This window comes from Loxodonta africana, chromosome 4 (genome assembly GCF_030014295.1).
Source record: "Loxodonta africana isolate mLoxAfr1 chromosome 4, mLoxAfr1.hap2, whole genome shotgun sequence".
NCBI classification, from domain to species: domain Eukaryota; kingdom Metazoa; phylum Chordata; class Mammalia; order Proboscidea; family Elephantidae; genus Loxodonta; species Loxodonta africana.
The window spans coordinates 179,966,141-179,985,758 of NC_087345.1; positions in this window are offsets into that span (position 1 = coordinate 179,966,141).

Below are 19,618 nucleotides of genomic sequence, written 5' to 3' on the forward strand. Positions count from 1 at the left end.
GAGAGCAGCTTGAAAAAAATGAAAAGTTATTTACAAAGTGAGAACAATAAGACTAAGCTCTGATTACTAGGTAGAAGCGATGCACGCAAGAAGCAACGGAATGACATATATGAAACTTTGAAAGAAAAAAAAAAGTGCCAACAAAGAATAATATATCCTGCAAAACTCTCTTTCAAATAGGATGGTGAAATTAGGACATTTCCAGCTGAAGAATTCATAAAAATCAAACCAAACTTACAACAAATATTAAAGGGAGAACTTCAGTTAGAGAACACAACAACATGAGACAACAACCTGAGTCTAGGACACAGGACAGCATCAGCCAGACACCAACCTAGGTAAAGAACTCTTATAAAACAAAGTTAAAACCTTAAAGCGGGAAAGAGAGGTGCCCATCTATGAATGACAGTAATGTCTAAACAATAAAAAGGGGAATAAATGATGTGGGTGTAAAACTTTCAAATGGTGAGAAGTCAAGACAATGCCAAGTAATAAAAGACTGATTCAAACTTAGGAAGATATTGGTAAATTTCAACGTAACCACAGAGAAAGCTAACAAACCTACTCACAAGAATAAAAAAAAGGAGAAAAAAATTCAAGTCTAAGTAAACATAAAATCTATAATAATTAAAGAAATGTAAAGAAAATCCAAAGGAACTCAGCACAGGAAAGTAAATGGGGCAAAGAAAAAGTCAGCACCACAAAAAAAAACAAAAAAAAAGCACGATAATATGACAGCAATAAACTCACACCTATCGATATTTACACTGAATGTAAATGGCTTAAGTGCACCTCTAAAGGGACAGAGAGTGACAGAATGGATTAAAAAAACATGACCTATAAACATACTGTCTACAAGAGACCCACCTTAGACGTGAAGACATAAACATATAAAAAAATCAAAGGATGGAAATATATATATCGAGCAAACAGTAACCAAAAATGTGCAGGAGGGGCAATACTAATCTCAGGTAAAATAGACTTTAAGGCAAAATGAGCCACAAACAACAAGGAAGCACATTATATAATTATTAAAGGGAAACTCCACCAAGAAAATGTAACTTAATAAATATCTGCACACTCAATGACAAGGCTCCAAAATACATAAAACAAACTCTAACAACACTGAAAAGAGAAATCAATAGTTCCACAATAATAGTAGTAGACTTCAACACACCAATCTTGGTAAAGGACAGAACATCTAGAAAAAGAACTCAACAAAGATATAGAAGATGTAAAGGACAAAATCAACCAACTAGACCACACAGACATATATAGAACACTTCACCCAACAGCAGCAAAGTATACATTCTTCTTCAATGCACGCGGAACATTCTCCAGAATAAACCACATTTTAGGCCACAAAGCAACCCCTAGTAAAATCCAAAACACCAAAATAATCCAAATTATTCCCTCTGATCACAACACCATAAAAGTAGTAATATAAACAGGAAGAATAAGAAAAATAATCAAATACATGGAAACTGTTTAACACATTGCTTAAAAACTACTGGTAATAGAAGAAATCAAAGAAGGAATTAAAACATTTCCAAAATTATATAAGAATGAAAACACATCACACCAAAAACTTTGTGGAACAGCAAAGGCAGTGCATACAGGACAATTTATAGCAATAAAGACACAAATTAAAAAAAAAAAAAAGAGAGGCAAAAATAAAAATGTTAGTTCTACAACTCAGACAGAGAACAGCAGAGGAAGTTCACAGGCACCAGAAGAAAGGAAATAATAAAGATTAGGCCATGCAAAAATCCTCAACAAAATTCAGGCAAAAAGAATTCAGCATCATATTATAAATAAATAATAATACACTACAACCAAGTGGGATTCATACAAGGTATGCAAGGATGATTCAACATTAGAAAATCAGTCAACATAACCCACCATCTAAATAGAACAAAAGAATCACATGATAATCTCAAATGGCGCAGAAAAGGCCCACACACATTCCTGATAAAAACTCTCAATAAAATAGGAATAGAAGGAAAATTCCTCAACATAATAAAGTTTATCTGTACTAAATCAAAAGCCAACACCATTCTCAATGGAGAGAGGCTGAAAACATTCCCTCGAGAATGGGAAAAAGACAAGGATCCCTTTTATCACCACTCCTGTTTACCATTGTGCTGGATGTCCTAGCTAGAGCAATAAGGCAAAAAAAAGAAATACAGGCCACCGAAATTGGAAAGGAAGATGTAAAACTCTACCTATTCACAGATTTTATGATCCTATACATAAAGAACCCCAAAGATTCCACAAGGAACTACTGAAACTGAAAGAAAGATTCAGCAGAGTAACAGGAAACAAGATCAACATACGAAAATTAGTTGGATTTCAGGAGACAGAGCCAAGATAGCGGAATAGACAGACACTTCCAGCGAGCCCTCTTGCAACAAAGACCCGAAAAAACAAATGAAATGAGTATATTTATAAAAAGTAGGAGTCCTGAACTTCAAAGGCAAGCTTAGAAAACGAACTGAGGGACAGGGGGAGGAAGAGACAGTTCAGAAGCAGAGAGGAGTTACCAGACCTGAATTGCTGGGAGCCCTCAGCACCATTCCTGGAAGCGATGGCAGCAGGTTGGTACTAGCATTTGGCCACAGTTTCCTCAGGGAGAAGCAGCCAGCCATACAGCCTACTCACGCCTCTGGAACCAAAGAACAATGACGTTCTCGGCAAAAGCTAAGTACTTGCATATATTTTACCAAATCCCCCTGCTCCCCTGCTCCAAAGCCGTCATCAGTTTTTCCTGAACCTGAGATAGGCCCTGTTGAGCACCTAGAGCCATCCTCCTTCCCTTGAAGAAGGAATAAATTTTCAATTGGGGTAAAGGATAATTTGCCAGCTCCACTAAGCGGGGGAGCTTAGGACAGAAGCGGCTCCTGTCCAGGCATAAAAAGTCTGTGGACTTTGAGTACCTTTCCCCTCTGCATGAACCTGTGTGGACATAATTCAGGAGATTAGGCCCTTGTTGGCAGACTCCAACCATTTCAGCATGCGGTGGAGAGGTGCGTGTTTGATGTTTCACGTTGCTTTGCCTATTAAACAGGGTCCTTACTTATCCACATCAGGGCCTAAGGACTGGTGGTTCTACTCAGGTCACCCAGCTACCCATGACAAGGGTCCAAGGATAACTGGTGCCTCCCAGTCCTTACAACCCAAAGCACTGGGTGCCTGTGGTCCATCTGCAAAATCAACCCACCTGTATGTTCTAGGGAACAGGGACACACGTTCACCAGAGACATGTGGGGGATGGTTCTCAGTGCCATACCTTGTTCAGAGTGTGACCATCTGCTGCAACCAGATACTGGTACCTACGCCAATCAACCCTGCCCCTCTAAGATTGTAGGACAGAACCTGTACCAAAAACTGGATGATCAGCTACCTGGACACCTGAGCTGAATTCATACAAAAAAAGTGAATGGACTCCTAGACTGATATACCTGATAACAGGTCTAACCATCTGGGGACAGGATGTCAGAGCTCCAAAGGTGAAAATAATCAAGCTACCTCACTCAAGCAACCCACACGGGCATATCAGAACAAAACAAAGCAAGAAGCGACAACACAGTAAGCACACATAAAATAAACTAATAGCTTATAGATGACTCGGAGACAATAGTAAATATCAAAGCACATAAAGAAACAGGACATGATCGCCTCAACAAGCTCTCAAAACAGAATCAAAGGATCTTCTGGATGAAGGCGCCTTGATAGAATTAAAAAAAAAAGAATTACCAGGTGCGAAATTCAAAAGATTAACATACAGAACTCTTCAAGACATCAAGAAGGATATCAGGTAATATGGAGAGCAAGCCAAGGTACACAGAGATAAAACAGTTGAAGAAATTAAAAAGGTTATTCAAGAACATAATGAAAACTTAAAAAAGCTGCAAGAATCCATAAAGAGACAGCAATCAGAAATTCAGAAGATTAACAACAGAACTACAAAATTAGATAACTCAATAAAGAGGAGCAGAATTGAGCAAGTGGAAGACAGAACTGACAATCTTAAAGACAAAGCACTTGGCACCAATATATTTGAAGAAAAATCAGATAAAAGAATTAAAAAAAAAATGAAGAAACCTTACAAATCATGTGGGACTCTACCAACAGAAATTACCTATGAGTGATTGCAGTACCAGAACAGAGGGATAACACAAAATACAGAAAGAATTGTTGAAGATTTGTTGGCAGAAAACTTCCTTGATTGTGAAAGATGAGAAGATATCAATCCAAGATGCACACTGAACTCCATATAAGGTAGATTTTAAAAGAAAGTCACCAAGACATATTATAATCAAACTTGTGAAAACCAAAGATAAAGAGAGAATTATAAGAGCAGCTACAGTAAAATGAAAAGTCATCTACAGAGGACAGTCAATAAGAATAAGCTCGGACTACCTGGCAAAAACCGTGCTGGCAAGAAGGCAATGAAATGACTTATATAAAAAATTGAAGGAAAAAAAATTGCCAGCCAAGAATCATATATCCAGCAAAAGTGTCTCTCAAATATGATGATGGAATTAGGACATTTCCAGATAAACAGAAGTTTAGGGAATTTGTAGAAACCAAACCAAAACTACAAGACATACTATAGGGAGTTTCTTGGTTAGAAAATCAATAATATCAGGTATCAAACCAAGACTGATCAGAGCAATCAGAAACCAACCCAGACAGGAAAATCACAAAAATAAATCAGGATACAAAAATGCTCAAAAAAGGGAAATAGTGATGTTACTATGTAAAAGAAGACAACATTAAAACAATAAAGAGGGACTAAGAAATGTAGTCATAGATCTCCTATATGGAGAGGAAGACAAGGCAATACAAAGAAGTAAAAGTTAGATTTAAATTTAGAAAAATAGGGATAAATCATAAAGTAACCACAAAGGAGACAAACTATCCTACACATCAAAATAAAATACAAGAAAGACATAGAGACTCAGCAGAGACAAACTGAACAACAACAAATATGAGGAAAGGACAATATATAAAGACAATTTTTTTACTCAGCACATAAAATTAAGCAGGAAAAAGAAACTGTCAACAGCACACACAAAAAAGACATTAAAATGATAGCACTAAATTCATATCTATCCATAATTACGCTGAATGTAAATGGACTAAATGTAGCAATAAAGAGACAGAGTGGCGGAATGGATTAAAAACCACAATCCATCTATATGCTGCATACAAGAGACACAGCTTCGTCTTAGAGAGAAAAACAAACTAAAACTCAAAGGATAGGAAAAAATATACCAAGCAAACAACAATCAAAAAAGAGCAGGAGTGGCAAATATTAATTTCTGACAAAATAAGCTTTAAAGTTAAATCCGTCATAAAGGATAAGGCAGGACACTATATAATGATTAAAGTGACAATACACCAAGAAGATCTAACCATATTAAATATTTATGCACCCAATGACAGGGCTGCAAGATACATAAAACAAACTCTATCAGCATTGAAGAGTGAGATAGACAGCCCCACGATAATAGTAGGAGACTTCAACACACCACTTTCGGTGAAGGACAGGAAATCCAGAAAGAAGTTCAATAAAGAAACAGAAGATCTAAATGCCGCAATAAACCAACTCAACCTCATAGACATATACAGAACACTCCACCCAAAAGCATCCGAGAACACTTTCTTTTCTACTGCATATGGAACATTCTCTAGAATAGACCACATATTAGGTCATAAAGCAGCCTAGCAGAATCCAAAACATTGAAATATTACAGAGCATCTTCTCTGCCCATAAGGCCATAAAAGTGGAAATCAATAACAGAAAAGCAGGGAAAAGAAATGAAACACTTGGAAACTGAACAATACCCTGCTCAAAAAAGACTGAATTGTAAAAGACATTATGTATGGAATAAAGAAATTCAGAATCCAAAGAGAATGAAAACACTTCTTATCAGAACCTTTGGGAAACAGCGAAAGCGGTGCTCAGAGGTCAATTTATATCGATAAATGTGCACATACGTAAAGAAGAAAGAGCCAAAATCAGAGAACTGTCCCTACAACCTGAACAAATAGAAAGGGTGCAACAAAAGAAACCCACAGGCACCAGAAGAAAACAAATAATAAAAATTAGAGCAGAGCTAAATGAAATAGAAAACAGAAAAAAAAATTGAAAGAGTTAACAAGGCCAAAAGCTGGCTCTTTGAAAAAAATCACCAAAATTGATAAGCCATTGGCCAAACTTACAAAAAGAAAAAAAAAAAAAAAAAGGAGAGAAAGCAAATAACCCAAATAAAAAATGAGATGGGTGCTATTACAACAGATCCAGCTGAAATTAAAAGAAGCATATCAGATTACTATGAAAAATTGCACTCTAACAAATTTGAAAACCTAGAAGAAATGGATGAATTCCTAGAAACACACCACCTACCTAAACTAGCACAAACTGCGGCAGAACAAATAAATAGACCCATAACAAAAGAGATTGAAAAGGATCTCAAAAAAAATGCCAACAACAACAAAAAAAGCACTGGGACGGACAGCTTCAATGCAGAGTTCTAACAATCAGGGAAGAGTGAACACCACTACTTCTAAAGGTATTTCAGAGCTTAGAAAAGGAAGGAATACTACCAAACTCATTCTATGAACTCACCATATCCCTGCTACCAAAACTAGGTAAAGACACAACAAGAAAAGAAAATTATAGACCTATATCCCTCATGAACATAGATGCAAAAATACTCAACGAAATTCTAGCCGATAGAATTCAACAACATAGAAAAAAAAATAATTCACCATGACCAAGTGGGATTTATACCAGGTATGCAGGGATGGTTCAACATTAGAAAAACAATGTAACCCATCATATAAATAAAACAAAAGACAAGAATCACATGATTTTATCAATTGATGCAGAAAAGGCATTTGACAAAGTTCAAATGCCCATTCATGATAAAAACTCTCAGCAAAATAGGAATAGAAGGAAAATTCCTCAACATAGTAAAGGGCATTTATACAAAGTCAATAGCCAACATCATCCTAAATGGAGAGAGCCTGAAAGCATTCCCCTTGAGATCGGGAACCAGACAAGGACGCCCTTTATCACCGCTGTCATTCAACATTGTGCTGGAGGTCCTAGCCAGAGCAATTAGGCTAGATAAAGAAATAAAGGGCACCCAGATTGGCAAGGAAGAAGTAAACTTATCTCTATTTGTAGATGACATGATCTTATCCACAGAAAACCATAAGGAATCCTCAAGAAAACTACTGGAACTAATAGAAGAGTTCAGCAGAGTATCGGGATACAAGATAAACATACAAAAATCAGTTGGATTCCTCTACACCAACAAAAAGAACATCAAAGAGGAAACCACCAAATCAATACCATTTACAGTAGCCCCCAAGAAGATAAAATACTTAGGAATAAATCTTACCAGAGGTGTAAAAGACTTATACAAAGAAAACTACAGTACACTTCTGCAAGAAACCAAAAGAGACTTACGTAAGTGGAAGAACATACCTTGCTCGTGGATAGGAAGACTTAATATTATAAAAATGTCTATTCTATTAAAAGCGATCTATCTATTTAATGCAATTCTGATCTGAATTCCAACGACATTTTTTAAAGAGATGGAGAAACAAATCACCGACTTCATATGGAAGGGAAAGAGGCCCCGGATAAGTAAAACATTACTGAAAAAGACGAACAAAGTGGGAGGCCTTACTCTACCTGATTTTAGAACCTATCATATGGCCACAGTAGTCGTAACAGCCTGGTACTGGTACAACAACAGATACATAGACCAATGGAACGGAATTGAGAATCCAGCAATAAATCCATCCACATATGAGCGGTTGATATTTGACAAAGGCCCCAAAAGAGTTAAATGAGGAAAAGACAGTTTTTTTTAATAAATGGTGCTGGCATAACTGGATATCCATCTGTAAAAAATGAAACAAGGCCCATACCTCACACCACACAGAAAAACGAGCTCAAAATTGGTCAAAGACTTAAATATAAAATCTAAAATGATAAAGATCATGGAAGAAAAAATAGGACAACATTAGGAGCCCTAATACATGGCATAAACAGCATACAAAACATAACTAACAAAGCACAAGAAAAACTAGATAACAGGGAGCTCCTAAAAATTAAACACCTATGCTCATCTAAGGACTTCACCAAAAAGGTAAAATGATTGCCTGCAGACTGGGAAAAAATTTTTAGCTATGACATTTCCAATCAGTGCCTCATCTCTAAAATATACATGATACTGCGAAAACCCAACTACAAAAAGACAAATATACCAATTAAAAAATGGGCAAAAAATATGATCAGACACTTCACAGAAGAAGACATTCAGGTAGCTAGCAGATACATGAGGAAATGCTCGCAATCATTAGCCATTGGAGAAATGCAAATCAAAACTGCAATGAGATTCCATCTCACTCCAACAAGTCTGGCTCTAATCCAAAAAACACAAAATAATAAATGTTGTGGAGATATTGGAACAGTTATGCACTGCTGGTGGGAATGTAAAATGGTATAACCACTTTGGAAGTCGATTTGGCACTTCCTTAAAAAGCTAGAAATAGAAGTACCATACGATCCAGCAATCCAACTCCTTGGAATACGTCCTAGAGAAATAACAGCCTTTACACTAACAGATATATGCACACCCATGTTCATTGCAGCACTATTTACAATAACAAAAAGTTGGAAGCAACCAAGGTGCCCATCAACAGATGAATGGATAAATAAATTATGGTATATTCACACAATGCAATACTACTCATCAATTAAAAACAGTGATGAATCTGTGAAACTTTTCATAACAGGGAGGAACCTGGAAGACGTTATGCTGAGTGAAATTAGTCAGTTGCAAAAGGACAAATATTGAATAAGACCACTATTATAAGAACTTGAGAAATAGTTTAAACAGAGAAGAAAATATTCTTTGATGGTTACAAGAGGGGGGAAGGAGGGAGGATAGGAGGGGGTATTCACTAATTAGATAGTAGATAAGAACTACTTTAGGTGAAGGGAAAGACAACACACGATGCAGGCGAGGTCACCACAACTGGACTAAACCAAAAGCAAAGACGTTTCCTGAATAAACTGAATGCTTTGAAGGCCAGCATAGCAGGGGTAGAGTTTTGGGGACCATGGTTTCAGGGGACATCTAAGTCAATTGGCATAATAAAATCTATTAAGAAAATATTCTTCATTCCACTTTGGAGTGTGGCTTCTGGGACCTTAAATGCTAGCAAGCAGCCATCTAAGATGCATCAATTGGTCTCAACCCACCTGGAGCAAGGTAGAATGAAGAACACCAAAGACACAAGGAAATTATGTGCCTAAGAGATAGAAAGGGCCGGATAAACCAGAGACTACATCATCCTGAGAACAGAAGAACTAGAGGGTGCCTGGCTACAACCAATGTCTGCTCTGACAGGGAACACAACATAGAACCCCTGAAGGAGGAGGAGAGCAGTGGGATTCAGACCCAAAATTCTCATAAAAAGACCAGACTTAATGGTCTGACTGAGACTAGAAGGACCCCAGTGGTCATGGCCCCCAGACCTTCTGGTCGCCCAGGACAGGAACCATTCCCAAAGCTAATTCTTTAGACAGGGATTGGATTGGACTATGGGATGGAGAGGGATGCTGGTGAGGAGTGAGCTTCGTGGATTAGGTACACACTTGAGACTATGTTGGCATCTCTTGTCTGGAGGGGAGATGAGAGGGTGGAGGGGCTTAGAAGCTGGTCAAATGGACATGAAAGAGGGAGTAGAGGGAGGGAGCGGTCTGTCTCATTTGGGGGAGAATAATTGGGTGTATGCAGCAAAGTGTGTATAAGTTTTTGTATGAGAGACTGACTAGATTTGTAAACTTTCACTTAAAGTGCAACAAAAATTAAAAAAAAATTAGTTGGATTCCTATATATCAACAAAGATAACTTCAAAAAACAAATCAAGAAAACAATGCTATTATAATAGCACCTAAAACATAAAATACTTAGGAATAAATCTAACCAGTGGTGTAAAAGACCTAATCAAAGAAAACTAGAAAACGCCAGTGCAAGAAACCAAAAGATATCGACATATATGGAAAAATATACCATGCTCGTGGATGGGAAGACTCAACATTGTGAAAATGTCAGCACTACCCAAAACAATCCACAGATCAATCCTGATCCAAATACCAACAGCATTCTTTAACATGATAGAAAAACTAATAACCAACTTTATGTGGAAAGGATAGAGACCCAGGAGAAGACAAGTATTACTGAAGTAAAAGGAGAAAGAAGGAGCCCTCACACTGCATGATCTCAGAACCTACTATACAGCCATGGCAGTTAAAACAGCCTGGTACTGGTACGATTATAGATGCATAGACCAATGGAACAGAATAAAGAACCCAAATGTAAATCCATCCACCCATGGTCAACTGATCTTTGACAAAAGACCAAAGAGCATTAAATGGAGAAAAGTCTGCCTTTTTAACAAATGGCGCTGGAAAAACTAGATGACTACATATAAAAAAATGAAACAGGACCCATATCTTACACCATACACAAAAACAAATTCAAAATGTATCAAAGACCTAAATATAAAATCGAACACAATAAAGATCATGGAAGAAAAAATAGGGCCTATGCTGGGGGCCCTAATACATGGCATAAGTACAATACAAACTGTAACTAACAATGCACAAACACCAGAAGATAAACTAGGTAACTAGGAGCTCCTAAAAATTAAACACTTATGCTCATCAGAAGACTTCACCAAAAGAGAAAAAAGAGAACCTACAGACTGGGAAAAATTTTTGACTACAACATATCCAAGAAAGATCTAATTTCTAAAATCTATAGAATACATCAACATCTTAACAACAAAAAGGTAAATAATCCAATTAAAAAATGAACAAAGGATATGAACAGACACTTCACCAGAGAAGACATTCGGGCTGCTAACAGACACATGAGTAAATGCTCGCTATCATAGGCCATTAGAGAAAAGCAAATCAAAACTACAATGAGGTATCATCTTACCCCAGCATTGCTGGCACAAATTAAAAAAAAAGAAAGAAACAGAAAATAACAAATGTTGGAGAGGTTTCGGGGAGCCTGGAACTCTTACGTACTGTTGATGGGAATGTAAAATAGTACAAACTCTATGGAAAGCGATACGGCACTTCCTTAAAAAGCTAGGAATAGAAATACTGTACAATTTCACAATTCTACTCCAGGGTATATATACCAGAGAAAGAAGAGCCACCAGATGAATAGACATATGCATACCCATGCTCATTGCAACATTATTCACAATAGCAAAACCATGGAAACAGCCTAACTGCCCATCAACAGATGAAAAGATAAACAAATTATGGTACATGCACGCAATGGAATACTATGCAACGATAAAGAACAACAATGAATCCACAAAACATCTCACAACATGGATGAATCTGGGGGGCATTATGCTGAGTGAAATAAGTCAATTGCAAAAGGACGAATATTATAGAGACCACTATTATAAAAACCCAAGAGAAGTTTTACACACATACACATACACACACACACCACACACACACACAAAATCTTTGATGCTTACGAGGAAGAGGAGTGCTGAGCAGGGGAAATCACTGACTAGATAGTACACGAGCGTCAACTTCGGTGTAATGAAAGACAGCACACAATATATAGGAAGTCAGCACAGCTTGACAAAAGCAAAGTCATAGACGCTTCCTAGAAACATTCAAATACATTGAGGGACTGAGTAACTGGGGCTGCGGGCTAAGAACCATGATCCCAGGGGACATCTAGATCAATTGGCATAACATAATAGTTCATAATGAAAATTTTCTACATCCTACTTTGGTGAGTAGTGTCTGGGGCCTAAAAAGCTTGTGAGAGGCCATTTAAGATACACCTATTGGTCCCAACAAGCTGAGAGCAACGGAGGATGAAGAAAGCCAAAGACACAAGGAAAATACTAGTCCAAAGTACTAAAGGACTACATGAACCACAGCCTCCACCAGCCTGAGCCCAGAAGAACTAGATGGTGCCCAGCTACTAGCAGTAACAGCTAGACAGGGATCACAACAGAAGACCCCAGACAGAGTGGAAGAAAAACGTAGGACAAAATTCAAATTCATAAAAACAGGCCGGAATTACTGGTCTGACTGAGACTGGAGAAAGCCTTGAAACTATGGCCCCTGGATACCCTGCTAACTCAGAACTAAAGGCACCCCCAAAGTTCACCTTTCAGCCAAAGATTTGACAGGCCTATAAAGCAAACAATAACAATTGTGAGGAATGTGCTTCTTAGTTCAATCAAGTATATGAGACCAAATGGGCAACTTCTGCCCTAAAGCAAAGCTGAGAAGGCAACAAAGGACATGAAAACTGGATGAATGGACATGAAGAGCCCAGGGTGGAAAGGGAAAGGGGGAGAGTGCTGAGACATTGTGGGAATTGCAATCAATGTCACCAAACAATTTGTGTATAAATTTTTGAATTAGAAACTAATTTCACTGTAAATTTTCACCTAAAGCACAATAAAATTAAAAATATATATATTGCCGAAAGAAATTAAACAAGAAAAAAATTAAATCTGTTATCAATATTTAAAATCAAAAGCTTTCACATAAAAAAAACTCCAGCTTCCCAGCTTTTCTTGAAAAATCAAAAGCTCTGGCAACAAAATGCCTACATTCCCACCAGGTCATAATAAGCTATTACTGAGTGGTGGGTGATCCCTTGAAACAGGAATCTCCATTTTGCCATAGTTCTTGCCATTCCTTGATGTTCCCTTACACGTCGTGGCAGGGTCAGTCGTTGTTTATCACTGAGACCTCACTGTTGGTTTGCTACAGAAACATGAAAGGGACAGTAAAACAGGTCTTCTACCCTTGTCTTTTTCAAGAGTAGAGAAACAAAGGATTAAAAAAAAAGAGAGAGAGAAACAAAGGATTACGGTGGTTTAAATAATAAAAATAAAACCTAATGCTGAATTGGAAAGAAAAAAAAAGATTCCCTTAGGAAATTCTCTTTTCCTAGTCAATTGAGGATGCCACAACTCAGAAGTAATCTTTATTCTTCACTCATTATCTTTGATTAATGACATCACTGGATTTCAAGCTTAATAGAAAATATGAATTCATCATTCCCACACACTAATAATGGTAATTTAATTTAAGTTTGGTTTAAAAAAAATGAAAGTTTTGATTTGATGCAATTTTTGCTGGATTCATGTTGGGACAATAAAGTCGAAAATCCATGGGAAATCAAACCAAACAATTTCTATTACGTATGTGAACATTTTGGAAGCAGTTCAACCACTGAATTTGTGTAAGCATCTCTTGAATCAGAAAACATTTTTAGGGATAGAGGAACCTGTCCTAGAGATAAATAGAAGATTGAAGATGACCTCAGAATCCCAGCTTTCTCGAATCCCAGGAGGTTCTAGTAACACACAGGAATTTCTCCTCTTTCAGTCTACTCTCAGTACTTATCAAATTCTCACTGCAAACTTATTTTCCATTCATTTTAGAGGGTAACCTACGACCATTCCTACTTAGACCTACTACTGTACAATGCACAATTTAAATATAATACCTAAAGGGTGCCTATCTTCAACAGAGAATTCAGTCAGGCCAACAGACTTTTTACCCAAAGTATAAAAACTAGCTGCTGTCAAATTGATTCTGATTCATGGCGATTCCATATGTTTGAGAGTAGAACTGTGCTCTTGGGTTTTCCATCGCTGTTTTTTTGTTTGTTTGTTTGTTTGGAAGGAGGTCACTAGGCCTTTCTTCCAAGATACCTTATTAGACTTGAGCCTGCAACCTTTAGAGTAGCAGTCAAGTATGTTAACAGTTTGCACCACCCAAGGACTCCACAATCGTAACACCTCATATAAACTACTTGATAGTTACTAGAAGATGGAGAAATAGCTGACCATTAATGGTCATATTGTATGGACACACAAGAGAAGAGAGAAAGGTAACACATTAAAGAATGAGTGTGTGTGTGCGCACGCGCGCTCGTGCACACACTCAGACAAGAACTAATTGGAAAATGAAGAGCAGTAGTTCACTCAAATCTATGGATCTGCAATTTGCTCTAAATGGTTTCTTTTCCTAGGCAACAATCTGTGGATAATGAATTCATTTTTTAAATCGCAGAACTTTATTTTGGGGGTGTACACACTTAGAGAAGCCACTAAAGGCAGAGAGATCATGAGAGAAAAAAAAGGAAACGTTTTTTCTGAAGGTGTCAATTTGAATGCAATTATAACGTATATGCATGAAGCAGCAAATCAAGTAAGAGCTGAAAAACCCTCCCAACCTTTTGATAGACAAATTACATAATAATGCTGAGTGCTCTGATTGGACTATTGTTTTTTTTTGTTGTTGTTGTTCGTTTCAGATACTGAAGGAACTGAAGGGAGTGCCTGTATGGCAACTTACGTATATTGTTAGAAAAGAGAGAGGTTTTGTGCAAAGAACCTCCTTCTTATGGCTGACTATGCAATAGGCAAGTTGACCATCCGGGTGAATGGTACCCCATAAAAAAGCAAACAAAAACCTGTCCCTTACTGTGTTCACTTTCTGATGCGAAGGACTGATAGGTGATGGAACTGAAAGAACCTGGAAATGCTTCTAAGTCCTTTCATTTAACTGGTAAGAATAGGGACTCTCCAACTGCTAAAGAACTGATTCAAAGTCACAGGTTATTAGATGCAAAGGCATAAATGTGGCTAGAGTTCAGGGAACAGATTCTCTGCACAGTGCTTTTTTTATTATTTATCGGGCTCTTGTTTAGTTATTTGTCTGCTTATTTTGTAAAACAGGTAATACACAAATATGACAAAGGTACAAAGTATAAAATGTGAAAAGTGAGGGTCATTCATCTCTATCTTCCCAGTACTCTTTCTCAGATGTAACAATCTTTACTACTTTTACACTTATTTTCATTTGCAAACACACACATACTTCACTTATTTCGACATAATATTTCTTGGCTATCTTTCTACTTAAGTGCATATACACTTTCCTCTTTATTTAAATTTTCCTCCTTTCACCTGGAATTGTATTTAATTGATACACCATACTTTGCCTAACCAGTGTCCTATTGCTGGCTATTTCTGTTATACTCAGTTTTTGTTTTGCTTGTCATATACCCTGCACTGAAGGTTGCAGAAGCATCCCGCCTGCAATCACCAATAGGAGCAGACAAGAAAAGCTCCAAGTAAAGCCTATTGCCCCTAGCCAAAAACCTGGGAAATGGGTAGCTTCATCACAGAAAAAATGTTTATCTGCCCTGCTTCGTGGAGCATCTCCAGAAAAACTGCACACTTCCCACCCCCACATCAGTTTCAACAGGGAGTAGCCCTTTTACCCCCATCTACTCCATCCTTACTGCAGGTAAGCAGGCAGATGATGCTGATTGACCAGCTGAGTGATGTTGGCAGAGACTAGCAAGGAGTTGAGAAGTCCTTTCCCCACCTGGGGAAACAAATTACCCTACTAGGTGGCAAACAAATTACCCTACTAGGTGGTGGGAAACAAATTACCCTACTAGGTGGTATCCATGGGCCAATCAAGAAGCCGGCCTTCCATCTCCCAGGTGGCAGAAGTAGGAGGTTCTCTGATGTCCCTTCCAGATGGTGTCAGTGAGGTCCAGGAGCAAGCTGACCCTCCCCACCCACCCAGCAACAAGGGGACTTAGGCATTGGGAGGTGAGGCTACTCAGCGGTAGCTGCCACCCCACCCCCTCAAAGTGCCTAGAGGGAGCTAAGCCTCCACCTCACCCAGCACCAACAGCACTGACTTAGGGCAAGTAAGAACTCCTGCTCCCCACCCCTATGTTGGCAGGGCTCAATGTGGATTTGAACCTTCAGTAGGCCAGAAATCAAAAAGGCAGAATAAAGGGATGCAAGGCAGGGTAATGCACACTCTGTACCCACCTTCCCCTAGTGTCTTTATGGCTCGTTGGAGACCTAAGCCTTGACCCCCATCTATTATCAATGAGGTGGAACAAGGTGGTAGGAGGTGGGGTTAGTTGACACTCTTCTCCCCTGGCAGCAGCAGGACTCATTGAAAACACTGAGCTTACCCATGCACCTTGCAAAAAGCAGTATTATTTAGTCCTGTGTGGTAGCAGAGAGTTGATCTTACACCCTCATTGGTAGGCAAGGAGGAAGTGCAAATGAGTGCCCCACTTTCACGAAGAAGGCACCAGCAAGCCCAAAGTAGAGCTGAACTTCCATCTGACTGATCTTCAATCAGACAGTGTGAGTTAGTGCCCTACATTTTCTGGAATGGTGTTGAAGGACCCAAAGGAAAGCTGAAAATACACACTAAGACTGTCCTCAATAGGGGGACTGCCTGTTAAACAAATAAGATTAAATATGATCCATAACCTCATAATAATAATAATAAAACCAAACCCTTTGCTGTTGAATCGATTCTGATTCATAACAACTTTATAGGGCAGAGTAAAACTGCCCCATGCGGTTTCCAAGGAGCGACTGGTGGATTGAACTGCTGACCTTTTAGTTAGGAGCCGTGGCTCTTAACCACTATACCACCAGGGTTTCCAATCTCATAATATAATATCGGAAATGTCCAGTATGTAATTGTAAACCATGCATTATACAAAAAGCCAGGAAAAATGAGTTTGTGTTGACTTGATTTTTTTTAAATGGGATTGGTTTCATTAACATTGGATATAGAAGACTTCTGCGCAAAGAAAATTACCAAAAACAAATACATTGGATAATGATAAAAGGATCAATCAGCTGGAAAGACGTGGGAAAAACATGAATGTAAAAGTAATAACAACAGATGTCAGCATCTATGCGAAGCAGATTTTGGAATTATCTGACAAGAATTATAAAGCACCATCATAATAATACTTCAAGAAGCAATTAATTCTCTTGAGATGAATAAATAAGACAATATCTGAGTAAAGAGAACAAAGTCGTAAAAACTACCAAAATAGACATAGAACTGAAATATACATTATTTAAAAAAACCTCCCCCCTAAAAAAAAAAACAAAAGAAAAAGAATCTTGCTAGATATGTTTAGTAGTAAGAACGAGAAAAGAAACAATATAATCAGTGAACTTAAAAACAAAGAAATACAATTCATTCATTCTAAATAACAAAAAGGAAATAGATGGGGGGAAAAGTCTCAGGGATCTGTGAAACAATAACAAAAGGGTTAACATTTGTATCATTTAACTTTCAGAGGGTAGGAGAGAAACCAGAACTGAAAAAATATTAAAGGAAATAATGGCTAAAGTCTTTCAAAATTTGACAAAAGGCATAAACCTACACATTTAAGAAGCTGAATGAACCTCAAATAGCATAAACCCAAAGAAATTTTTTTCATTCAAAAAACAAAAGATCTTCAATGAAACCAGAGAGAAATGATGCATTATTTATTGGAAGAACACCAATATAAATGACAGTGGATTTCTCATGTGAAACCATAGAGAACAGTAGGAAGTGGCAAAACATATTTCAAGTACTGAAATAAAAGTAATTGTCAACTGTGAATTCTATATTTGGTGAAAATATACTTCAGGAATTCAGAAGAAGTAACTATGTTCTCAGGTATAAGGAAACTAAGAGAACTTGTTACTAATAGACCTAGCCTTTAAGGATGGCTAAAGGAAGTTTATGATGATGCAGGGGTTAAGTGCTTGCTTGGCGGCAAACAATATGGTTGGCGTTTGAACCCACCAGCTGCTCCGAGGAAGAAAGATGTGGCAGTCTGCTTCAGTAAAGATTTATAGCCTTGGTAACACTATGGGGAGTCCTACTCTGTCCTATGGGGTCGCTATGAGTTGGAATTGACTGAAAAGCAACTGGGTTTTTATGAGCCGAAATTGTCTCAATGACACCTAATAGTAACAAAAAAGGAAATTACCTAAAAGGGAATGATAATAGAATAATGCTTGGGACTTCAAAAGGAGAGGGTTGTAATGGAATCAGTAAAAATAGGGGTAAATGTAATAGGCTGCCTTTTTCATAAGTTTATTAAATCATATTTGATGGTGCAAATGTAAAGTGTAACACCACCTTTGTGGTTCTTAATGTTTGTAAAATAAATACCTAAGACAAGTACATTTAAGAAGTAGAAATTGTAAAGGGAACTAAATGGACAGGATTCTACAGTTCACTCAAAGTAGGAAAACATCAATATTAGTAGTCTGCAGTAAGTGTTGTCTGTCTACTGTGATATATAGTGAACACTTTAGAGACCTATACAAGTGATATTTTTAAAAATAATATGAATAAATCAAGATGTGAGCATAATAAATGTTCAAGTAACCTATTGGAGATAAGAAAAGAAAAACAGAGGAACGGGAAGTGGAGGAAATAAACAAAAAACCGAAGAATAAAATCAAAGTTTTATTTTTAACTTCTAGCCCGTCAATCCAAAAAAAACCAAACCCATTGAGTAGAGTCAATTCCAACTCATCAGCAACCTTATAGGGCAGAGTCGAACTGCGCCATAGAGTTCCCAAGGAGTGCCTGGTGGATTCAAACTGCCGACATTTTGGTTAGCAGCCTGTAGCTTTTAACCACTACACCACCGGGGTTTCCAAGCATGTCAATAATTACTTTAAATATAAATGGTCTAAGCACAAAATTAAAAGGCATAAAATGGCAGAGTGGATTGAAAAACAAACAAAAAAACATGATCCAAACAACATGCTATCTACAAGAAACTCATTACAAATACAACACACTTAGGTTGAAGGTAAAAAGGTGGGAAAAGGATGTACCACGTGACATTAATTTTTTAAAAATGGGATTGTTTCCATTAATATTAGACGTAGTAGACTTCTGAGCAAAGAAAGCTACTTGAAACAAATAAGTACATTGCATAATGATAAAAGAATCAATCAGCTGGGAAGATACCACAATATTAAATGTTCATACAACAAAACATAGAACATCAAAATACATAAAGTAAAACCAGCTAGAGTTGGAAAGAGAAACAAATCTACATGCACTTATGGAGGCTTCAAAACCCTACACTCAGCATAGATGCCCCTTATCAGGTTAAGGAAGTTTCCTTCTATTCCTAATTTGTTAGTTTGTTTCTTTGTTTTAATCATGAAGTGGTGTTAAGTTTTGTCAAATATTTTTCCTGCATCTTTTGAGATGATCATGCATTTAAAAAAAATATTTCTAGTTTGTTACTAACTCAATCTCTTCTCATAGCTTACTCAGATTTTTAAAAATTTCTCTCAATTTTGGTAGTCTGTGTATTTCTAGGAATTTGTCTATTTTATATTCAGAAGCTAATTTGTTTAGTATGTCCTTTGCCCCAAATGTTATCCATCACTTTAGGAACACGTGATGTTAAAACTCGATCAATGCCTTCTGGGCACAGACTTTTAATGCTAGGTGAATTCAAGGGAGCTTATCATTTATGTATGTTCTCTTTTGTGTGACTTCTTCTACTTGATTTTATGATTGGGAGACTTACCATATTTTTGCATGCAGTACTTATTCATTCTCATTCTAAATATTATTCTGTTGTATAAACATACCATAATTAATCCAATCTACAGTTGAAGGGCATTTTGATAGTTTACATTTTGT